The sequence below is a fragment of the Macrobrachium rosenbergii genome, chromosome 2 (genome assembly GCF_040412425.1).
Source record: "Macrobrachium rosenbergii isolate ZJJX-2024 chromosome 2, ASM4041242v1, whole genome shotgun sequence".
NCBI lineage: Eukaryota > Metazoa > Arthropoda > Malacostraca > Decapoda > Palaemonidae > Macrobrachium > Macrobrachium rosenbergii.
This window is the reverse complement of record NC_089742.1, coordinates 40,578,013-40,605,512: the sequence shown is the minus strand read 5'-3', so window position 1 is coordinate 40,605,512 and position 27,500 is coordinate 40,578,013. Positions and strand designations below refer to the sequence as shown.

The window sequence follows — 27,500 nt, the reverse complement described above, 5'->3', positions numbered from 1 at the left end:
AAAAAATATATAAGACCAGTAAAAAAAATATATATATATATATATATATATATATATAATTATATATATATATATATATATATATATATATATATATATATATATACCGAGTATATATATGAATTTTATCACTTCCGTGATTCATATACAAGCATTAAGAAAAACGTCCTTTAATATCCAATTCGCTCTATTCGGAAATAATATATCTTCATATATAAAGTTTTGTTGGGAGATTTTAGTTGATAAAAGGTTCGTCGTCTCGTGGGCTCGAACCGCGGAAGTCAAGAACTCAGGACCACAGTGACATTTTTATGAGACGACGAACTTATTTTCAACTAAAAATTCCCCTTCGGGTAACATATATGAAAATACATTATTTCCGAGGTAGAGAGAAATTGTAATAAAGGGACGTTTAGCTTAATGTTTATATATATATATATATATATATATATATATATATATATATATATATATATATATATATATATATATATATATATATATATATATATATATATAATAATATATATATATAAGGGATGTAAAAAAAATTGTCCTTATATCCTAAAATAAAATGCAATGAATGCCCATTTCAACGAATGGAAGACTGCAATAGTATGGGAACACAAGGAAGAAGAGAATTTCCAAGCATGGCAAAAGGGGAAAAATAAAGTTGCTGATCCGTGAAATCCGAGGATAACCCACTTCTAAAGCAGACAAGAGATATGGTTGTTCTTGCTCTAGATTTGACTGGCCTTCAGCCAGCACGGGCTCATTCGCAAGAACCAACCAGTGCGACTAAGAACGATGCCTATGTCCCAGCCGAAGGCACAGAGGCGAGTATATTATGTGAAAATGAGTATGTGGATGAATGAATGCGGTCGATATCAAATGCCAAAGCAATACTAATAATTGAATATCTGTCTGATAATCGAAAACAGGCCGTTCCTGAAGCTGATACGAGCTAATAAATCTAAAAAACAAGAAGGGGCATACACCGACAACAACAACAACAACAACAACAATAATAATAATAATAATAATAATAATAATAATAATAATAATAATAATAATAATATCAAGAAGGAAACGAAAAGTCAAACGTAGCTTGACCATGAAATCAAGAGTGCAGAAATTAACACGAAACGAAGCTTAACTCTCAAAAAAGCGATTGACCGATAAACGACAAACAAGAAATGTCAAAAACGACTCACAAAAGGGGAATACCGGTGACAATTAGAGCCATTGCAAGGCAACATAAAGTCGCCCTTTCAAAACAATCATATTCCTAAATGATCGTCCAGGCAATTCCATCCCATAATACACATTAATCCTTAAAATGCATTTTGTCATACGCACAGGCTATTCGTCATGCAAATCATTCGTAAATCCACAAGTCCTTGGAAACATTCAACATTCGAACATGATAAAAACGTTTACATATTTGGATGCTGAATGTTTTCAAGGATATGTGGATGTATGAATGCTTTGTATGATAAACATGTGGAAGAAAAAATTATTAAAAAATGTAAATATTTCGATGTTGAATGTTTTCAATATATGGATGTACGAATGCTTTGTATGATAATTGTGTGGACGAAAAAATGATAGAAACGTTTACATATTTGGATGTTGAATGTTTTTAAGGACATGTGGATGTACGGATGCTTTGCATGATAAATATGTGGATGAAAAATGATAAAAAAAAGTTTATATATCTGGATCCTGAATTTTTCAATGATATGTGGATGTACGAATGCTTAGCATAAATATGTGGGTGAAAAAATGATAAAAAGTGTACGTATTTGGATGCTGAATGTTTTCAATGATATGTGGATGTACGAATGCTTTGTATGATAAATTTGTGGATGCACGAATGCTTTGTATGATAAACATACGGATGAAAAAATGATGAAATCGTTTACAAAACATCAATTTATCTAAAAATCCACAAAACCACCATTAAAAAAATTATAAGTGATTCCAAGAAAATTTTATTTTGACGATCATAACACCAGGCGATCACAGCTGTTTCTGGCGAATAATGGGTACTTTGCCCAGTACTGTAATCCACATTTACCCGTTGTTCCTCTCTCCATCTATAAATTTCCCTGATAGCTCGGCCCACCAGGATTCCCAGGAACCCCGTCTGTTTAAGAGACAAACCTGTCATCACGTCCGAGACATGTCCATCACGCGTTTCCTTTTTATTTTGCGTTGTTTTTCTTACGGGATGGGGGATGGCTTTGACGTGTTAATTTGATTTCCGCAACGAATAGTATGTATACATACACACAAAGTATATATATATATATATATATATATATATATATATATATATATATATATATATATATATATATATATATATATAAATATATATATATATATATATATATATATATATATATATATATATATATACTGTGTAATATATATGTGTATATATACCATCCACCGTGTATAAGGTGCATTCAGCCATAAAAGCGCTACGTATAATTGGGCTAACTGAAAATGTTGAGGACAACAACAAAAAAAAAGGCGTGGGGCTAGCAACCTCACCACCCGAGGTGAAAAGGCAAGCATACGGCGAGAGAGTGACATTATATATGTATGTATGTACAGTATGTATGTGCATGTGTTTGCGTGCGTGCGCGAGCGCTGGTCAGTACTTGGATGGCGGCCACCAATGAATACACGACACCGTTTGCGTACGAGCTCCCATAAACATGAATGAATCTAACAGCAGATCTTACGATCCCGTTGGGAGCGACGTTAGGTCACAACGAGGCCCGAAAACGCCATCAGGCTGAGCGAAATGTGATTCCCGACCAATATAATGTCTGAATTCTGTGCTCACCAAGCCATCGCGTCCCAATGTAAACAGGACATTTGAACCTCATTGCCAAGATCAATTTTCATGCAAGATAGGCATCAATGTACAATCAACGGTGTTAAACGCGGATAGAGAGTGTTAACGCAGAGAGAGAGAGAGAGAGAGAGAGAGAGAGAGAGAGAGAGAGAGAGAGAGAGAGAGAGAGAGAGATTAAGTTGTCATACTCTACATACAAACACACGCAACACCCATACGCATTACACAAAACATTCCTCACAAACTACACACAAACAGGTTCACAAACACAGAAACTACTTACAAACATCCCTCACAACCATAAAAACTACAAACCAATATTCCCCCAAAACGTGCCTACTACACACGAACACAAAATGATTACAAACTAACAATCACACACAAGAGTCTGCATGATGTCCACGTCTCGGCACCGAATTTTCTCGAGACGTGCCACATGAGAGCTTGGGCGCAATCATTTAGAGAGAGAGAGAGAGAGAGAGAGAGAGAGAGAGAGAGAGAGAGAGAGAGAGAGAGAGAGAGAGAGAGAGAGAACGCACATGAAAGGAAGATGGCATAAGACTAACTAATTCGAAGGACCTTCTTGAGAGAGAGAGAGAGAGAGAGAGAGAGAGAGAGAGAGAGAGAGAGAGAGAGAGAGAGAGAGAGAGAACGCACATGAAAGGAAGATGGCATAAGACTAATCCACCTGAAGGACCTTTCTGAGAGAGAGAGAGAGAGAGAGAGAGAGAGAGAGAGAGAGAGAGAGAGAGAGAGAGAGAGAGAAGATAGAGAGAACGCACAACTAAAGGGAGATAGCATAAGAGAGAGAGAAGAGGGAGGACCTTCTTGAGAGAGAGAGAGAGAGAGAGAGAGAGAGAGAGAGAGAGAGAAAGGAAGATGGCATAAGATATAACCAATTGGAAGGACTTTCTTGAGAGAGAGAGATATTATATCCATATAAACAATTAGGCTATATCATAATTTTTCTCTTTTCTTTAACGGATTTCTAATTTACTCTCACTTCCCATGCTTCTTTCCCTTTATTTTCATTCTATTCTATTCATATCTTTCTCGTCTCCTCCCTTACTAGCTTTTTTCACTCCCTTTTTCTTATTCAGTCTCATTTGCACTTTTTGAACGTTCTCTTTCCTAATTTCCCTTTATTTTTTCACCTTTTCTCACATATTCTTCATCAAAATAAGCCGATTCGACCCATGGGTTTGGAGAAGAGTGCCCCGTATTTTTCATTTTCATGAGAGGCTCATCGTGAGGAAATCGGGCATGAAAGTTTACACACTCATGCCGGTTTCAAACCCGGATGAGAAGTTCTGACGGGCAAGGTGAAATAACCTGCTCGGGTTTATGAAACTTGCAATAAATCTTAGTAATATGTGGTTAGAAGCAATGGGCTACAACAAGGCCCGAAATTACATCTAAATAAATAAGTAAATTTCTCACCAGACCAAGCAAAAACAAATGTATCAGAGGGGGTTCAATTTTCATCGTAGTCATTAGGTTAACAAAAGAATCAAAACAATCACATACTCGTATTCCTGGACAACAGATGTGTAACTCTTCTTAATTCTTCTCAAATAAAAAAAAAAAAAGCCTCGGCATGTAAAAAAAATTTTTCCTCACCGACAACGAAATCCTTTTAAACGCAGCGACTTTCATTAATATCTTCTGAAAGCTTGCTGATAAAAACCTCATTCCTTTCCTCTATCAAGACACACAAAAATCACCTTTTGACCGTTCTTGTACAAATCTCGTTCATCACTACTCACTCAGTATTCACAAGATCATTATGACCTCAATAAAATAACAAATCTGACCTAAGCTCAACTCGGAAACCCAGTCTCTTGACAATCGTGTTTTTTTTTCTTAGTGTAAATTGTAAAAAGGAACGTTTTGGAAAATCTCCAAAGATTATGCATCAGAAAAACAAGCATACCGCTCATGTAAAAGTTTCAAATGGGACCCACGATGCTTATACAATAAAGCGAATAACAATAAAACACAGATGATTGCAAATGATACAATATGTATTGTTTTAAAGATTTCCCAACATCGCGAAGACGTCACAGTTGCTAACTTGAAAAAATAAAGGGAAAATAGAATTTTAAGTAAAAAAAATGTTCATAACGACCAAAAGGAATATTATTATTATTATTATTATTATTATTATTATTATTATTATTATTATTATTCACAATGTACATATAATTTTATAGGACAGATCAAAAGATCAAAGACTGACAGAGCAAGGTGCCATAAAAAAAAAGGATAACCACATATGAACAAAGAGACAGAAAAAGATTGAAAAAAGAAACGAAACTCAGCAAAAACATTTTTTTTTCTGGCAAATAACGCACCCAAAAGATTAATAAACAAAAAAATGACAGAATGCAAAAATCAATATTACCGCCTATAAAACTACCACATACTTATAAATGAAATATCGAATAAACTACATCATTTCTAAGCTTCTAAAATCACTGCTCATTTCTTACTGTGAAAACGAGTAGCCTAAATAAAATCATCGCCTCCGCCCTTTGCATACTTTGATATCGAAAACGCGCGTAGTCTCAACAGTTCTGAAGCGCTCCAAACGTTTCCGAGAAAATACAAAGCAAAATTATAATATTTTAACGTTAAAAACACGAATGAAGATATTAATCTCATTCACTCGGACACCATCCAAGACCTTAGTACCGCAAACACGAATTTAAGAAACTAAATCCGCGTTTCTGAAAACATCACAAAATTACTTCCGAAAACGTAAATAAAAACAATCAAAGACTTTAATACAGGTAACGAAAAAAACATAATACCCAGCCTCCTCACGTAAATGTAAGAAACTAAATCAGCATTTCTAAAAACATCGCAGACATATTTTCGAAAACGGAAATAAAATCGATAAAAGACTTTAATACAGGTACCGAAAAAATTAATACCCAGCCTCCTCACCTCTGAAACCACCATAGAGACTTTTAATACCGAAGACGTGAATAAAAGAAAATAACCCCGGCGGTTCTGGAAACCCCCAGCAGACCTTAATACCGAAAACGCGGCCCGGTGAGCCCAGGAAGACGTTCCCGTAACGAATGAAAATAGAATCCGCCGCACTAGTATGTCTCCGGAAATAAGGCGGAAAATTAAATGGGTTAAGATGCTTATGTGAATGTACTCGTATAAGAAGAAGGAGGTGGTGGCCTGCAGGGGGGCGCGCGTGTATATGATATGACAGAGAGAGAGAGAGAGAGAGAGAGAGAGAGAGAGAGAGAGAGAGAGAGAGAGAGAGAGATTAACGTAGAAATATTCTTATATGTGTAGGCAATATTGTTCGTCCGGAAGAGCCCATAATGTGGAAATGGTCAAGTTGGAAAAATGTGATGGGAACTACACCACACTACTATAACTACTTAACTTATTGTGCTACTACTACTACTACTACTACTACTACTACTACTACTACAAGTAATATTATTAATAAACAACCAAGCAAACAGAAATGTGTGCACGCACCAGCATCACCGCGGTAACTGACCGACCTATCAAACTTTATCATAACAAATTATATCAGATTACATAACAGATGCGATAATACAATAATACATATAAATATATAATATTATATACATATATATATATATATATATAGATAGATAGATAGATAGATAGATATAGATAGATAGACAGATATATATATATATATATATAATATAAGATAGATATATAAATATATAAATAAAATATTATAACATTATATATATAATATATATACATATATATACAGTATAACAGACGCGTTCATTAATCACAGTGTACACTTGATTAAGTAATACCCTCAATGACATTTCAGCGCTCTTGAAATGAGGTCTCAAGCCCCGTCACAAGAGGAATGACAGCACTGGATTAACGCCTACCCCGCCACCCCAACCTTCCCGTTTCCCAGCCTTGTAAAACATCACTGCGTCACTGAGAACTGCAACATTCTTAATAGTCTGGAGCAGGAGGCAATAGGTTATGATGAGACCCAAAAGCCAAGAAACACGAAGGCCACACCATAACAAATCAGCTGATAACTGCGAGATCGACTGAGGAAATTGTATTCGCCTTGCGGAATAATAACAAGTAAAAAATGCGCCGAAGTTTCTTCAGGAAATCGAGTTTTCTGTGCAGCGTATAATCAAGGCCACCGAAATATAGTTTCTATCTTTCGGTGGTCTCGGTAAAATGCTGTATGAGCCGCGGCCAATGAAACTTTAACCACGGCCCGGTGGTGGCCTATCCTATATCGTTGCCAGATGCACGATCATGGCTAACTTTAACCTTAAATAAAATAAAAAAAACTACTGAGGCTAGAGGGCTGCAATTTCGTATGTTTGTTAATTAGAGGATGGATGATCAACATAATTTGCAGCCCTCTAGCCTCAGTAGTTTTTAAGATCTGAGGCGGAGAGAAAAAAGTGCCGACAGAAAAAGTGCGGACGGACAGACAAAAACCGGCACAATAGTTTTCTTTTACAGAAAACTAAAAATTTACGAAAACAAGGAAAATGGAAAATAAATATGTCCAGTGTAAATGCATGACAATGTCCAAATAAAGCGCGTAAAAAGAGAAAATTAAATAGGAAAATTCTTCGTGGTCCAAATTCACAAAAAATGAAGATATAGGCAAAAGAAAAAGACACTTATAAAGAAAAATAACCTTGCAATTGAATATATAAACATAACACACAAACACACCCACACACATATCTATATATACTGTATATGGTATATATATATGGTATATATATAGATATATACATAATAAAGAGTCATTTACAAAATATATTTTTACAACAAAGAGATCTGGCAGAATCGATCAGTTACGGAAGTACATCCAATTGATAATAATAGGCGGTGATTTTAAGGAATTCATATAAAACTGAAAAAAAAGTAAATAAAACGACACTATCGGGGACGGAAAGTTTAAAAAGAAACGTTAAGCGTACTAACACAAAACGGAAAGGAAAACAAAACTGGAACATTGCACGAAACGAACCGGGAAGGAAAAATGAACAAAAACCTGTCATACAGGAAACGAGTACGAAAAAGGAAAACAAACTGTAAACACTATAAAGCCAGAAAGTTACCAAAAAAGAACTTTAAACAAAAGCAAAAAAAAAAAAAAGGAACTAAATGAATGATTTACACACACTGAAAGGAAGCCGGATGTAGCGGCGTGAAAGGCACTTGCTGAACAATGGTATGAAAAAAAAAAGGCAAATGCAATTTATTCGTATAATGAAATGAAAGGTGTGGACAGTTCAAGCCTTGCTGAATCGAAAAATAAGCGCAGCTAATAAAAGGAAAACCGTGAAAATTTAGAGTTTTTAGGAAAAGGAGAATGACAGCGGAAAATATACTGAAAACAGAAGACATTCCTCATCTTAACAAATGGAGAAAGGTTGCTAAGAAATTATAAACTATTGCACATGTCAACTCCATGCTGGAAGAACTGTGCATTAGATAAGTTAAAGGCACAATTTATAAGAAAATAACGCGGCTGACGTGTCAGTAAAATGCAAATGGCATTGTCAGTAATATTAATACGTACTAAGAACATTACAAATGTGCATATATATATATATATATATATATATATATATATATATATATATATATATATATATATATATATATATATCTTTATATATATATATATATATGTATATATATATATATATATATATATATTTATATATATTATATATATATATATATATATATATATATATATATATATATATATAAGTACAACCAATACATGAAGGCTATGAAGAACAATCACGTTCTTTTTGGGCTGACGATAAAATCATTTTGCGCACAAGAAAATCGTCTTATCTTATTCTCAACCTAATGTTACGAAAAGTTACGGAAACGAAATTTTTGCCTTAGTTATAAGAACAACACTCATAGACACTAAAAATTATTATTACACACACACACATACATATAAGTTGAAGAGGTGCAAAATAACAAGAGGAAAGAAATTAAGTATGTCGGAAAAAGTTTTATGGATCGCTAAAAACGCGAGGAAAATAAAAAAAAATATATATATATATATATATATTTTAAGATAAAAGTAAAAAGGTTAAAACTGAACAACGGAAAAAGAGATTTTGAAAAAATTATATGAGACACCGGACATATTCCAATATATACAAAAAACAGATTTGCAACAAAAAATTTAAAAACGGCAATGAACAAAGGCGATAGAAAATGGACGCAATAAGAAAACGAAAATATGCATACAAATTAAAGAAAAAGAGGTAAAAAAATACGATAAAAAAGGAAGGGAAAATGATTTTCGTAATGACTTTTTAAAATGATGAAGAACGGCCATTTTCTCACTAAAAATGCAGAAATGGCAGAGAAATAATGCCTTACAGGTTATGGAACAAAGAATGCATGTAAAATGTGAAAACGTCAGCAGTGTCGGTGAAATAATAATTTACGGTCCGTGCAATAATCATGCGTGTGTGTGTGCGCGCGCGCGTACTTACCAAACTAAATATAAATGAAAGCTCGGAAGAGACAGTAAAATTTGTTTCCCTATAAAACATTAGCAAGTAGAAAATGTTTATTACATATCGATATTAGCTTTTCTGAAATTAAAATAGATTTGCAACGAATTATATTCAATTTAGCCTACCTCCACCCCTTTAAAAAATTATGACAAATACTGAACTCTGAAAAACTCGAATTTAACCTTCGAACAAAATATGAAGCCTCACCTTCCATACAAAAACTACTTGATACCTTTCACAATGAAAACTTAGTCATCCCCCCCTCTTACTTCTCACCCCCAAAATTTTAAATTAAAAAAATTTTACAATGAAGGCTTCTGCTCACCACTGCACCTCTCACAAAAACATAAAACAGAAAATAACCCCCTTTCCCACTCCCTACCCCTTACCCCAAAAAATTTAAAAATACAAATTTCAGTGAACATCTCACATCAACCTCTCTCACAAAACATAAACAAAAAATAACCGCCCTTCCCCCACACTCTACCCCCTCACCCCCCAAAATCGAAAAATTCAAATTTCCACCTCTCTCGCAAGACATAAACAGAAAATAACTGAAATTTCACGAAGCGAAGAAAAGGGAAATTAGAGTAAAGGACGCGACAGGACTTAAAGCCGCTCCCCAGAGGATATAATCCCCGTCATTTCCCTGCACAGCTGCTCCTCGTCAGGAACAAATCTTTGCACAAGCATGCCATTTAATAGCTAGAACAAAAGAGGCTGCCCTTGCACGTTCTAGTGAATGAAAGTGTCATTGATTTTCAGTTAGTAAGGTTTCCTATGGTTTCTTTCTTTCTTTGATTAGATCACACCTTACAGTCAACAAAAAAACATTAAAACAGATAATATATATATATATATATATATATATATATATATATATATATTTCTGACTATATAACCCAGGTATATACCCACTATACAAGTCTAAAGAGTATATGCAATGCACCTGTAATGGGCAAGCTAGCTTGTATACCAGCGAGTTTTCCCAACTTCCTGAAGCAATGACCTAATAGACACATTTTAATTATCCTCTGAGTGAATAAGATTCATCAACACACAATCACGTGCGAAACTTTTTGACTACGACTGACGCCCTTGCTTTCCACCTGAGACCTGCCACGTGAGTCAAAGCCTAAGATTGTGTGTTGATGATTTCAAAATGCAAGAAATATGAAGAGTCGGTGCCAAAAACTTATGCGCTGTTAGCTTGCCCAGTAATTCGAGAAAGACCAACGCCGCCCTTGGTCCCTGAGAGACTAATCAGAAATTTATATATATATATATATATATATATATATATATATATACATATATAAATATACACACACACACACATATATAGATATATTATATATATACAGCATAATATACAAAGCAACTTTCTCGAAATGCTTTTTTGGAAATTAGAATGTAATCGCCAGTGTATATGGTAAGAGAAACCAAATTTTAATCAAATATATAAATATATACCTATAATAAATAAATATACATAGATTTTCTATAAAGCATATATACACACACCCAAATGCATGTAATCGCCAAAACATGGTTTCATCAATCATTTATATAAGACTGCTATGCGTTAACCCAAAACATGGTCTCTGGTATATAAGACATGCAAAGAACGGCGGGTGTGCGCACATACCTTTCATTCTCCCTGTCTAGTGTGTATATATTGCATGAGTATCCATGTATCTATCTATCTATTTATATACCATATATATAAGAATATATATATATATATATATATATATATATATATATATATATACTACTACGTTTATATATACACAAATGCATGTTAACATTATAATTCGCTGAATGTACTGTATATAGCAAATACAAAGGTGTAATTACGAAGAAGTTCTCGATAGGTTCAGTTTGTATTACATCCTTGGTGGATAAAGATGCGCTAGCCCAAATTTTGATTTCTGGTAGATAAGACTACCAAAGAACGGCATGTATACACACACACACACACACACACACACACAACACACACAAATGTCTTTCATACTTCTCCTAATAAAGGTGTGTGTGTGTATGCAAGGAAGACATCTCTGTATCTATCTAATAATTATATTATATATATATATAGCATATATATATATAGGAGAGATAGTATATATATATATATATATATATATATATATATATATATATATATATATATATATATATATACAATATATATATATAATCCAATACAAATATTACCGGACTGCCGCAATTAAAAGGACACGGAGACATCGACTTCATCCCCCCGGAACTGATAATATGAATCTCGCCGTCAGTCCAACATTAGAACTCCTTAATGAAGTTAATAACAAAAAAAAAAAGAGACAGAACCTAGACGCTATGCCTCATCATAATAATCTGACCTGCTGGAAAGAGTGCATGTGTGTGTGTGTGTACGTGCGAGTGCGTGACCGCCGTGTACGTACGTGCATGTGTGCGTGCGCTCCCCCGGTGATGCAATATGATACCGGGATATGAAAGATGATATATGCGGTCGTCGAAGGATTTGGTCGACAATAGTGAAGAGGAAAACGGTGATGATCATCATTAGAGAGAGAGAGAGAGAGAGAGAGAGAGAGAGAGAGAGAGAGAGAGAGAGAGAGAGAGAGAGAGCGTGTAGGCGTCGGGTCGAAAAGCTGGCATGACGGCAAGGTGAAATGAATTAAAAATCTGAGATGAGAGGTGGGTAAACATAGGCGAAAATGATGAAGGTAATGATACGGATTATGTACAAACAGGTGCTCTACCTATACACTCTATATTATATCTTGCATGATGCTCTATATTCTTATAAGTGCTTCTGATTTAACAAGCTGAAGAATTAGAACATTTAATCTACAATAACTCTGTGGGATTTAAGTCAGATTTTTTCGTAACATAACTGATGCATAATGGTAAAAGTTCGTGTGTGATTTAAAAGCCATTTAAACATACAAAAACACAAACAAACAATACAAACATACACAGACATACATACATACATGCAACATATATATAAATAAATAAATATATAATATATATGTATATATGTGTTTATATATATAATATATATATATATATATATATATATATATATATATATATATATATATATATATATATATATATATATAGAAGTTATATAACAGAAGGAAGTATGGGTAAACAAAGAATAAGCAAAAGTTCTTATCCAAAAATCCCGACACACTCCTGGCTAAGCTATCCACACATAATAAACTGACTATGTATTCGGCATACACCGTGAACACTCGCAAAATCACATCACAATTGAGTATGACCAATTCCTTTCACTAAACGTATCAGTCTAGATACTGGCACCACATACCTACTGACCCAGAGAGAGAGAGAGAGAGAGAGAGAGAGAGAGAGAGAGAGAGAGAGAGAGAGAGAGAGAGAGAGAGAGAGAGAGACGTCACAAACAACGCATTTTAATTTGCACTAAAATTGTAAATTGCCACGCGACCGATAAATATAATCGTTAACTGTCTTACCGATTTAACTTAAACTTTGGCCTTAATTATATACAAATCACAACGCCAAGGAGTTTATTAAGGACTTCTGATTTTCATCATTTCTGCTAATAACAATCCTTCGAAATGATTTATGACAGTGATGATGATGTATTTTATTTCTATCATTATGGAAATAGCATTTTACTTGTTAAAGGTTTTGTCACCAATATTCTAAAAAAAACAGTATAAATAATTTATTAATTATAATGATAATAACCCATATTATTAAGAGTAGCAGTTTAAACATTTAACAATGTCCTTATAAATGTTAATTATTTAACATTTCTTAAAACAAGTATACTAATAAAAATTAAACGTCCCTTTCATATGACAGAACTGTCACGCCTGAAACTGAAGGGCAGTGACAGGAGTATCCACTCTTAAAGCCAGCGAAAAAAAAACTAAAAATGGACCAGTCGACACAGTTCCCATTCCAGCCTTGTGTTTCCGAACGGGGCAGAGCCAGCATTCACATTCCCGCCCCCCAAAACGCCTTCTGAATCCAGGAATGGACTTCTTCCAGCAGTGAGGGGGGTTAAACGCAACACTCGTAAACTCACCTCTCCCAAAGGCAGTGGTAAATCCAGGCAGTTGTCTTCGGATGCCAGAGATTTTATCCAGTAGTGACAAAAAACACAGAAAAAAACACACCTTGGGGAAAAAAGCAAGAATCACTAGTGGGGTTATTATCTAGCTCCTTTTTTTATTCTTTGAGGCTACGTTCACCACAACACACCATGGGAGTTTGGCCGTGCCGACAACACTGGCCAGGAGAAGAGCTACATCAGCTCTTTGCATGGAAAGTGGACGAAGGTTCCCGTCCCGACCCACGGCTTCCCTCCCGACACATCCCACTATCTTCAATTCACGGCACGAATAAGGCCAAAGTATTTCAAAAACTTTCGACCAACTAATTTCAAATAAAATAAACACACTTCTGAATTTAAAAACGCCGGTTAGAAAAAGGTTACGAGAAATCTTTCGAATACTTTCGTGCGAGAGGACTCGAACACGACGGATTGATCGGTTGGTGGTGGCATCTAGCGGCGGCCGTCACAAGCCTTGCACAACACCAGGCTTGGCACACGCTCGTGCTTAACTTTTCGATCAATATTCTTATCTCATTCACAGCTGATCTCGACCAGAATGAATACATTCCGGCCGTTGATCAAACAATGCATTACCATTCTGCCCTTAGACAAAAAGAGCCTAAAAACGGATGATCAAAGGACGAATGAATGAGTGGTTCGCGTTTTGGCCACATTTTCTACGGATAGGGTCCAGCATATCATGCCAACTTACACGGTTAAGGCTCTATCCCTGGATCCCCTTCCGGTCCCTGGAACTCCCCTCTTCGTCCTCCACCACCCAACACATTCATTCCCATGGCGCGGTATTCGAACACTCGAAACGTCCTCGTACGGGAAATTGTGAGCCGTTGGAAGTTCATCTTTTAAAACCAACAACTTGCGTCAAGTTGTTCTCGCTTCAATGAGTTTGTGTTGCTAAATCATGTTTATTTATACATTTAATACCCGCAAGTTTGTTTAGCAATGTCCCTTACCCGTGTGGTACCTAAAGTAACCGTATTTCCATGCAAATAAGTTTTAATAAATTACTTCCATATAACCGACAATATTTTCAACCCAATCATGAAGTCATAGGCATTGTGATCAAATGAATGATTTGATCACTTACCATTACCGCCAATATTTGCAGGCAAAAAACTAAGTAACGAGTTTCGAGAAAGCATAAAAGTTTTAATGCATTATTGGGGATAATCACATCTTTTCCAAAACAAAAGACAAAAGTTTTATGAACATACAAAATGCAACGAGATCCCTGACCAAGACAAACTTTAAAACAGAATGTATATATATATATATATATATATATATATATATATATATATATATATATATATATATATATATATATGTGTGTGTGTGTATATACATACATATATAATTACATTATACATATATATATATATATTGTATAAATATATATATATATATATATATATATATATATATATATATATATATATATATATACATATATATATATAGATGTATGGATGTATGTGTATGTTCCACATACACTCTGAAACGCAACCAAACTTGGTATACATATGGCTTACTATTTCGAAAAGAACAGTGTGGGGGTAAGACATCACTCGCACCAAAAGGCACCAAAGGGCGGGGGTGGAAAGACTTACTTGAAAAGGGGCTGGTTCTGCCGGTGAAACGGGGCTGGTTATTCCCATAGACTTAGTAACTTTACGAATTTATCATACCTAATTTCACTATACCACATATGAAAAGAATACTGTTAGATATCAATGGCAAATCAAGGGTGTGGGGGTGGAAGGGGCTGACAGAGATAGAATGAGAGAGGGAGGATGTGTGTGTGTGTGTGTGTGTGTGTGTGTGTGTGTGTGTGTGTGTGTGTGTGTGTGTGTGTGTGAGAGAGACAGAGACAGAGAGAGTAGAGGGGTGTTAGGAAGAAGAGGGAAATGGACAGGGAGGGTTGGAGAGAGAGAGAGAGGGTGCGAGTGAGAGAAAGAAATAGGGAAAGGAAGTGAGAGAGAGAGAGAGAGAGAGAGTAGAGGTGGTGTTAGGGAGGAGAAAGCGAGAAAAAGTGAGAGAGAGAGAGAGAGAGTTTATCGGTTGTCATTCAGTTTTCCCGGGTAGCATCAGGTTGTCAGCTATTTTATATACCGGGTGTTTTGAAATTAGAGGCCCCCCACCACTCCACAGAACAAATGGAAAGTTATGAAGTTTTCTGCTATAGCCTATCTCTAAGTACATTATTTTAAGTTTCTATTAAGTGGCATTTTACATTTTTGTATTTTCAGACTGAGTGAGGGGGAGTTAGATACAGCTTTTTTTTATGGCATAATGACTGCAGGAAATCAGATGGATTGACCAATCTGGGCTATAACCTCTCAGAGGGCCAGGGATGCTGGTGCATCCTTCATTTCACGTTCTGGATAGCTAAATACATTAAAAAGAGATGAATTTTGTTAAAAGATACTGAACAAAATCCATATGGACTCCACGTTAAAAGAGTGATAATCTCGAAGGGCCTGAAGTCCTTTCTCAGGAGTCAAAAGACATCATAGTTGAGGGCAGGGTAGACTGAGAGAGTCTACATAAATTACGCTATGAACTAGAAACAAAAAGGGAAAGAAGAGAAGTTACAGTGCTGTATATCATGAGTTGAAAATCTGGTATCAAGATTTCATGTTATCAGCAAGCCCAACATCACTCTAGCAACAGAGAGAAGACTGTGCATGGTTTTGTAGTTCATTTCTTAAAGATTGGGATGAAGCTGACTTTCTCAATGTTGCCGTGATCAGATGAATTCCTTCATTTACAAAGTCAGAATCCAAATCATAAAAATGACATCATTTGAGCTGCAAAGTTGGATGATATCAGTGATGACGCATGGCGCTATCGCCAGGTTGTGAAATTTCCTGAATGTTTGGGAATTTTTCTCTGTTTCACAGCCAAACGATTAATGTGGATCATCAAAGAAAAAGGACAGGTCATGGAATGGTGAATGCTTCAGGAGAAACTGTGCTTACTGTGGAGTATTTCCTTTCCTCAAAGATCCTGGAAATGTGTATCTGTTGAAGAAGTCATATTTTTGCATGAGCAAGGCACCATGTTTGCCTCTTCAGACACAGGAGCTGCTCAAACAGTGGTAATACTTCTTCTCGCCATGAATTTCAGGCTCCTGACCTTAATGTGTGTAAAAACATTGTAGTATCTAAAGGATTGTGTTGAAGGGCTCACAGTAAACTACATGGTATACTGCCTGACAACTAAAAGAAAGGTGACCTGATGTCAAAATGGAGTTTGAGTCTCAGCTTTTTTATGTGATTTGTTGAAATCATACCTCTCAAGAATGCAGGCTGTGGTACAGGCAGATGGAGTACACACAAAATATTAAATACTCACAGAGAAATCCTAAATAAATGACTGCTCTGGAGTTACTTTTGTTTTTGTCCATCAATTTTAGTTTATGCTGTAGAGTGGGGCTTCTAATTTCCGAAACACCCTGTATGTATATATATATGTATGTATGTATATATATATATATATATATATATATATATATATATATATATATATATATATATATATATATATATATATATATATAATATATATATATATATATATATATATATATACATATATATATATATATATTATATATATATATATATATATATATATATATATATATATATATATATATATATATATATATATATATATATATATATATATACTGTATATATATATCGACCGCGTGTCGGCGGACAAGTACTTTCAAGGTCCACCTTCTTGCATTCTATCATTGCCAGGCTTCTCAAAATCTAAAAATCTGAACGAACGAATGAAACGGAATTGATGCAAAAATGATCAGCTACATTTCAACATACATTACTACGATAGTTTCAAAGAGCTTTCTTAAAAGCGCTGATAAGAAGGACAAAAAAAGATTCAAAGAAACAATTCTAAAACTTATACGAAATGACATTAGGGAATTTTCCTTAAAAGAACAGGGAAAAAAATATAAAACTGAAACTACTAAAATCAACTGTCACTTTCATAACGATTGAATTCCTGAAATTTTCGACACCGATAAGATGATGATGATGATGATGATGGTTATTATTAATATTCAGATGAACCCTATTCATACGGAACAAGCCCACAGGGACCATTCACTTGAAATTCAAGCTTCCAAAGAATATGGTGCTCATTAGGAAGTAAGACAAGGTAAAGGGAAATACAGAAAGAAGCGATCTCACATATGAAGTGCCTCACACCTTCAGACTAGCTCCACTTTCGGAAAGTATCACTGTTGCTGTGATTTTAAAACTCAAACTCAAACTCAAACACGGGTCTCTAAAAGCAAACATACCTCTCAAAACTAAAAATTACCGATATCAAATTTCAGACGAAATAATCTACAACAGAATTTTGTAAGAAATAACTTGAAAGCGACTCCGAGTAAAAAATATAAAATTTTCACACAAAAAAATAAGAATACCTCTGATAAAGTGAAAACGCTTCAAAATCGAGAAAAAATAAAGCAGTAAAAGAATTCTAAAAATACCGTACAATGAAACATGAAAGCAAAACAACCCAGGTTTAAAAATGCAGCTGTATGAAGAGGAGGTAAAAATTAAATCATAAAAAAAATCTTCAAATATGCACAAATACGATCATGATTAATTACTCGTCAAAGTTTAAAGTTTACATATCGGGAAAGTACTAAGGATAGGGTACGTATCCAAAGTATGCAAACCCACACCTGGCTACCTAAAACTGCGTGCAAGCTCACGGGCAATACATGGGCATTAACATACAAGGATGGGATTGATATAAAAATGGATGGTATATTTAAAGGCGCATGCGCACACCAGTGAAACAAATCTTTTTAAACGAAATTTATCTAAGTTAAGTATACCTTAGTTTTACCAGACCACTGAGCTGATTAACAGCTCTCCAAGGGCTGGCCCGAAGGATTAGACTTATTTAACGTGGCTAAGCTAATTCCTATTGCAAAAAAAAAAAAGTCAAACCACGTAAAATTCAGACCTACCGTCATCAGTGAATTTCGACGTATTTATATAAATACAAACGTATGGGATACACAAATACACTCCCATGCATGTATACACAAACGGCCGCGTATAACTGCGAACGAACAAGCACTGTCTGTCGACAGAAAGCGTAAAATCAAGCAAAATCCCAGACCCAAATCAATACTCAAAAATAATGGTGAATTCAGACTCATTGTGTTATATAAACAACGTGAACATACAAATATATAAAAAATACTTGACCATATTTTCATACATAAACAAAAGTGCAGAAGAAAGTACAAATAAATCTTTAACGTGAAATCTGTCTATTTCTTGCACAACAAAATCAAATTAGTTTACACTGGTATTTACTGTACACATAAATTTAGGGTGTATGTACAGTGTACCCAGATACATGCATATTTTAGCAATCATGCTAACGCAATAACAAACAAATCTTTTACATAAAACTCACTCACTACTTGTCTGCAAATGACTGGAAACATATGGCGCATACATGCATATGCATACGCAAGCATACACAAAAAACACGCCTGCCTGCATAGCCACGAAGGAAAAAAATAAATGAAACCACAGTTATCCCAAAATGTGACTAAGAAAACCAAGAGAGGGTCAAATCAGGAGAAATTTGAGAAATTCCCAGTCCTGAAGTCACCTCCTGGACAGGTGGAATTCGCGGCAGGTGCGGAGACACGTCGTGAGTGTCGCCAGCGACAACGTACGGTACAAGATTAATCAATAATGTCTTCCTCCCCGGCCTGATAGGACCACATGGTGCTCCTCGAAATCATGTGTACCCTGAGTTCGTCACTCTTCATAAAAATGGGGAACTCGGCTGGGTGGTAAAGTCCGTTTTGAAATCGTTGTTATTATTATTATTATTATTATTATTATTATTATTATTATTATTATTATTATTATTATTATTATTATTATTATTATTGTCACAGTCATTGAAATCGTTGTTGTTATTTTATTATTATTTTTTTTTTTATCACAGTCACCCTATTCGACTGGGTGGTTTTTATAGTGTGGGGTTCCGGGTTGCATCCTGCCTCCTTAGGAGTCCATCACTTTTCTCACTATGTGCGCTGTTTCTAGTACCACACTTTTTTGCATGAGCCCTGGAGCTACTTCGGCTTCTAGTTTTTCCACATTATTATTATTATTATTATTATTATTATTATTATTATTGTGTGTGTGTGTATTATTATTACTGAATAAACAAATCCACAGTTATGTATGGCTACATATATCGTTGTTATTATTATCATTACTGGAGAAACAAATCCACAATTATGCATGGGTACATATGTCGTTATTATTATTATTATTATTATTATTATTATTATTATTATTATTATTATTAATAGATTCACAATTTCGTGAAAAACAATCTGAGTAATAAAAATCCACAATTATATAGTAAAATATTACTGTAAAAAAATCAAGACTTTCAGAACACCTGAACGGTGTTCCTCATCGTGTTAACACTGATGGGAACGCAATTCGAGTCAAATGTTCAATTTCATAATACATATATTTTTATATTGTGGTTTCTATTACTCAGATACCAATAATGTATTATTGTGTGTGTGTATTATTATTATTATTATATTATATTATATTATATTACTGGTACATATATTTACAAATAAATCTATACACAGACCTTTCGGGAATCTGTTCGATTGAAAAGGGGAATCGAACAGAAATTTATTTTTAAATATACTCGTATGTACCCGTAAATAACTGTGGATTATTTATCCATTTCCAGACTCATACTAACATGAGTATTTTTTCATTATTATTATTAATTATTATTGTGTATTATTATTATTGTGTGTGTGTGTGTATTATTATTATTATTATTGACAGAAATCCACAAACAATAACGTTCCAGTTCACAATATGAGAAAAAGACCTATAAGCGAAATTTGTTTCTATTTCCTGTCTGTTATTTACACACACATTTTCAAAGAAATTTTTAACACAGTTCACAAGGGCGCTGAAAATGACAGCAGGTGCCACTGTCAGCTAAGAACAGCGCTGTGTAAAAATTTTGTGTGAAAATGTGTGCGTACCAGACAGAATGCTGTAGCACAAATCTACCTAACGGATCTGTTTGTTTATTATTGCTGCTGTTGTGAAATATATACATACATGCATACATACACACACACATATATATATATATATGTATGTATGTAGCCTACATGTATACACATATATATGTATATATATATATATATTTATATGTGTATATTGTATATATACATATATACATGTATGTGTTCGTATGTGTGGATATAAATGAAACCGGAAGAGGGCATCCCTTTCGAGCTGCACATGTATATCCAAGTGTCATGCATAACTCGTGATATGAACCTCCACAGCACAAAGGCTTATGTAAATTCCAAACGAATTTTCTCGTTTGTGGCATCAAATTATTTCATCGCAAAGATAAAATGTCGAGAAGCGAATTTCAGGAATGTCAACAGGAGAGGATGACTTTGCAGTGTGTATGAGAGAGAGAGAGAGAGAGAGAGAGAGAGAGAGAGAGAGAGAGAGAGCGAGATGTGAGAGAGAGAGAGAGAGGCTAACAGAAAAAAAAATGCTTTAATTCGTTCCCACGGGGGGCGATGACCTTCGCACTGTAACGCAAGTTTGCAATACCAAATCAATCAATCACTGAATCATATCACTGGTTTCCTAAGCAATCAGATAATCAAATCATTGATTTCCTAAGAAGGAAAAAATATTCAATTAAAATAGCAATTGCAAAATGCACAGGCAATTTTACTCATTCACTCGAGCTGTATTACTTATTCATAAGTTCCTGTGACCAGAGAGAGAGAGAGAGAGAGAGAGAGAGAGAGAGAGAGAGAGCCATGTGGGACAAGAGAGTTGGGGCTGGGGGACAGGCATGAGGTAACAATGATATCCCAACAGTACACTGCCTGAATAAAAGGGCAGAATTCATACAAAAATAATGTCACGTCACGCAAAAAAAATTATAAATAAATAAATAAGAACCTTGCAAGAAACCTCACCCGCCAAATGCAAGCCGCAACGGGTCCCACAAGAGGTTCAAAAGCCGAAAGTAAAAAAAAAAATAAACACTCGGGGGATGTGGTAATTACGTTCGCCAATCTCAGTTTTGCGAAATAATATTCGAATATTTTCTTCGCTTTCCCCCAACACTTGGGCCATCGGCGCTGTTTTACACGTAATCAAACTTTGATCGTTTAAAAGCTGCGCTTGATTTATGCTTTAAAAAAAAAAAAAAAAAATCGCTCATAACCTGATTGCGCGGAACGTAATTCCATCACGTCGCAAAAGTAGGGCCGTTTCGAAAACATCCGAGAATTGGATTTGCATTCGCGAGCGCGCGCGAGCGAGCGAGTGCGGTGCGAGGCGTCGGAGTGCATTGGTAGTTGCCTGACTGAGCGTTTCCGAGTGCATAGTTGTCTGAATGTTAGCGTAAGCAAGCAAATGCACACAAATTTTTCTAAATATATAAAGTAAAGCATCGTTCATCGATCTCAAAGAGGATATGGGAATGCTGTAATAGACATATGTCACATTACGCACATTATACGTGCACAATAAAAACCTACACAATTGCACACATTTTTTTTTATTAGAGTAAAACTGCATAACCGCAAACAAACAAATACTGGTACATACATTCGACAAAACCTAAATATATGCACAACGATACTAATATGCCGTAATCATACAATCGAAACATTTACAAATAAAACAGATAATTGTATATTCTATAAAAATCTAGATAAATGCAAACACGCGCATTATATATATATATATATATATATATATATATATATATATATATATATACTAATATTTTATACTAACTTTTATGTATATATATATATATATATATATATATATATATATATATATAATATATATATATGTATGTATGTATGTATGTATGTATGTATGTATGTATGTATGTATTTGTGTGTATATATAATGTATATATATATGCATATATATACTAACTTTTTAACTAATATATGTATGTATGTATGTATGTATGTATGTATGTATGTGTGTATATATATGTATGTATATATACATGTGTGTGTGTATGTTTACAATGAAAACCTAGAAACACTACCTCATTTGGGAAATGGAGTTACCCTCTGGACATGAATCAGATTAGCAAGACCCTTGATTTACTGCATAAACACCAGTCTAACGAAAGATTTAATACCTCGCTGGATCGACCGTGTGCCTCTGTTCAATACCTTTGTACTCAAGCCACATCATCCCTCTATCTTGTCTTGCCTCTCTTTCGAGAGAGAAACAAACACAATTTCCTTCGTGACATCTAGAGTAGAGTAAACGTGATGTCATCTAGTTACTCTTATTCAAATTTTCATTGAACGAAAAACAATGACAAACAGAAAAGCAAGACAACACCATGATTCCACCGTTCTCATTAAGCAAACTCCATTATCTCTTAACTTAATGAACGCTCTGCACCGTAATTACGTAGAGATTGTTAAGTACATTTACTCTCCAGTATGAATAATAATATTACTGTGCACTGTTCAACAGAAAATCAGACAAAAAAAAAAGTTCGTTCAGGTCATGCTTGGATGATACGTGACTTTGTCCATTTATTTTCATATTAACATTAGTCAAATCCATGACGTTTGTCTTTCATAAGGGAGAAAAACATCTTCGTAGTATGAAATATCTGGACATTATTAAAAACTGTAGTTAAGCAGAAAAGACATCTTATTACACATTTAATGTATCGGATGTTACAGGAATCTGAAAGCGCTTTTCTTCTCGTGATGAAACTTACTTTCGACAGAAATATTTTTAACTCTGCAGGAAACTTCTAAGGAAGATGTTTCTTATGAAGGTTTTTTTTTTTTTTTTTGGTATTACCTCCAATTCCTCAATTACCAACTAGCTTGCTTCTTTATCCTTCCCCAATCAAGAGCATTTTCCTTTCCTTGCCCTCCTTGCCTTTTTAACACCGGACTCGTTTCACTCTTTAGGACACTTCCAAGGACGGTGATTTTTATGACATTTTTGTTCAGCTGTTATTGCCTCCAATTCCTTAGTTATTAACTTGCTTGTTTCTTTTCCCTCCTATGTCAGGAGCATTTTCCTCTCCTTAACTCCCTTGCCTTATTAACACTGGACTCTTTTCACTCTTTGCAAAACTTCTAAGGATCGTGATTTTTGGGACTTTTTTTCAGTTGTTATTGCCTCCAATTCCTTAATTATTAACTTGTTTGTTTCTTTTCCTTCCTATGTGGCTCTTTTCACTCTTTGCAAACTCCTAAGGATCGTGATTTTTGGGACTTTTTTTCAGTTGTTACTGCCTCCAATTCCTTAATTATTAACTTGCTTGTTTCTTTTCCTTCCTATGTGACTCTTTTCACTCTTTGCAAAACTTCTAAGGATCGTGGTTTTTGTGACTTTTTTTTAGCTGTTACTACCTCCAATTCCTTAGTTATCAACTAGCTTGCTTCTTCCTCTTTCCTAAGTGAGGAGCATTTTCCTTTCCTCAACTCCCTTGCCTTAACATCGGGGTCTTTTCACTCTTCAGGAAACTTCTAAGGATGGTGATTTTTATAACATTTTTGTTTAGCTGTTATTGCCTCTAATTCCTTAGTTATCAACTAGCCAACTTCTTCCTCTTTTTCCTCAACTTCTTCGAAGCCGCACGGCCGCATCTCCTTGAAAATACCTACGTTTCTTCTCGAACCTACTGTTGACTGGTTTTCACTCTCCAAGATATGGAGATTTAATAAAAGGGATCTTGAATACGTAAGCGACTTATTTTCGCTCGGAATTGTTATGACATTCTGATCAAGACCAAGCTCTCAAAACAAGAATCTAAAACACGTGGGTTAAAGAGTCTTCGCTGTTTAAGTCCTGTTCTGAAATCGTACACAATCTTTTGATCCAAAATTTAACATTACATCATACAGTGCAGCTCGACAAGCTCCTGCTCTCCCTCTCTGGCCAAGCTTTGGAAATTTCTCCCACCTTCCGTTTTCCTCCACTCCTATAACATCTAACGATCAAGAGGCAAGTCTATCCTTTCATTCGGGGATTAAGTTCACCATTTAAACTTCCCTTTTTTAATTTCTTTAGAGTCTGGGCTAGATTCGGCCACTGAGTTTCCGCCACACTGACATCTACATCGAAAATAATCTACTGCCTGTGAAATTTAATGAGAAATGATGAGAGCACTGCAGAGAACCCAACACGCCACAGGCCAACCATTGTAGTGATAGGGAAAAAAATTCTGACCTTCTCCTTCCCTCACAATTCGGTCCGATCCCATTTTAACCGATTTTAATAAATCATCCCGCGTCATAAAATCTGGAGCGACATCCAACTTTAATTAAGTCTGCTGAAACATGAAAAGACATACGCGGTTCATTAATAAGATCTGACGTTATTCATCTACACAATACGGAATAGTCACGTCTCCGCGAGAGAGAGAGAGAGAGAGAGAGAGAGAGAAATTTTACTCTGAAAGAACGACCATGTTAAAAAATTAAAACACTATGCATGATAGTCTGCTGAGCTTAAACGACAAATACATCTTACCAATCTCCATTATACGCAAGAGGAAGGACAAGCGCAAACCATTTCTTCCACAAAAATGTCACTGACCTGGGAAAAAAAGAAAGAACAAATTAATAAACAGAAAGACAAATTTCTATAAAAACGAAACATCTTGTCATAAAATTCTATAGGAATTCTTGCTTGATATAGCAGGTGAAAATAATACTAGTATACAAATAATATCAATCTATAGAGATCGAAAACCACTTACAAAATAAACTGGGGGTGTACTCTTGATTCAGTATATAAAATAACCGAATGTGGAAGTAGTATCTATCTGGTTTCTTTCATATCAACCTAATAATAAGTAATTATATATATATATATATATATATATATATATATATATATATATATATATATATATATATATATATACAGTATATATGTATATATATATACAGTAATATATATATATATATATATATATATATATATATATATATATATACATATATATATATATATATATATATATGAATTTTTATCACATCACCCTGACATTTTACATACAAACATTAAGCTACAGATGTCGTTTAATATCCGATTTGCGCTACTTCGGTTATATCACCGGAGGAATTATAAATGAATAAATGATTTGGTACCTGAGTGACCCGAACACCCGACAGTACCCATCAATGACTTCCGGTCGACATTGTAGACCACTGAGCTGTCAAGAAAGGGAAACACACACACACACATTACACACACACACATATATATATTATATATATATATATATATATATATATATATATATTATATATATATTATATATATATATATATATATATATATATATATGCTATATATATATATATATATAAGAAACATCACGCATATTGACGAATTTCTCGACCAAATTTCATCATCATTAACACACTCACTCGCTCACTCTGCTGGCTTTTTCGGGCCTAAGTGTGACCCACTGCCACTCCACCATATACAAAAGGTTTGCAACATCTGTTGAAAATTTCAGAATCCCCTTTTCTTTTTCTTTTTTTCTGTTTACAGGGATAGAGCTAACGTTAACACTACGACCAACCTTCGCCGAGAGCGTTAGATATGAGAGAGAGAGAGAGAGAGAGAGAGAGAGAGAGAGAGAGAGAGAGAGAGAGAGAGAGAGAGAGAGAGAGAGCTTCGGGAAGCAACGTACCTAAGGCTGGGACTTGCCGACCTCATTACCGTTACTTCTGATCAGGTCGAGTCTTAATTCATAACAAACACACATTCTTCTCAAACAAAATAAAAGATGTGACCTTGCAAAACAAACTTTCAGAGTCTAATGCTCATATATGAAAGAAAATTGATTTTGTATCAAATACTGACGTCCAAATAAAAAAAAATATATCTTAAATATGAAAAGCGAATATCAGAAACAGGCAACTGACTCTGTTTTCATCCGCTCTGAATGAACAAACCAGACCGTCCGGTCGACATGAACTGACGGGGAAGTGGTCTCATTAAATGACTTGTGTCTTTTCAAATACTGCTACTCGTTCGTGAGCCCGCTTTGGCATTATGGCGAGAAAACAGAGTTCAGATTTCAGAATATGACGTTTCATTTACACTTCAGGATTCATTTTTTAATATTTTTAATTCAAGCAAACTATTCTAAACAGATATATTGGAATTCATTGCTGATGTATTCTAATTAGTTTACGCTAAAAGGAAATAAGTTTTTAGTTATGCGTCAGGGTTCATTTTTTAATACTTTAAAGTCAAGAAGCCTGTGCAAAACAGATGTACCGGTATTCATTGTTGTGAGTCCTAATTTACGCTACAGGTAAACAAGTTTGTTTAAATTGCAATAAAGACTAGGATTCAATGTAGGAAATTAGGAAATTATAATATATATATATATATATATATATATATATATATATATATATATATATATATATATATATATATGCAGTATATATATATATATATATAAATACCAAAAGATTGTATTCGAAGCATAAACTTCATATTATCAGAATCAATGCAACAACACCGTACTAAATTTCACGTGTACGAATATTCGTAATGCACAAACACAACTCACGGCCCCTAAACGCATAACATAAAACAACGCCGCAAAACGTTTCCAATCACTCTCATCAGAGCAGGGGTACAAAACGTTTCTAACCTTAATATCGAGCATTTTGATCAACAACATCGAAATACAATGACAACAGGAATCTCCCAATAAAAAGGCATAATAAAAGTTCGTCCAAATCAAAGCAATAACACGGAATTACTCCGAACAAAGCAACGAGAGCAAT

The 27,500-nt window shown here is 34.6% G+C and overlaps 1 protein-coding gene across 16 annotated transcripts in view; it reads right to left on the bottom strand.

Annotated features, from left to right (window-relative positions):
• LOC136845769 (mucin-2-like) overlaps positions 1-27,500 on the bottom strand; it is a 1,649,806-nt gene that overhangs the window by 1,574,805 nt on the left and 47,501 nt on the right. For 3 of the 16 annotated variants that reach the window (XM_067116037.1, XM_067116140.1, XM_067116123.1), the window contains exon 1: positions 13,526-13,730. The exons of 12 other annotated variants lie outside the window; for them this stretch is intronic. The gene's annotated coding sequence lies outside the window, so the exon portion shown is untranslated. Of the gene's footprint in view, positions 1-13,525; positions 13,731-27,500 lie in introns of those variants that run through there. One more of the 16 variants, XM_067116055.1, reaches the window with a different exon arrangement.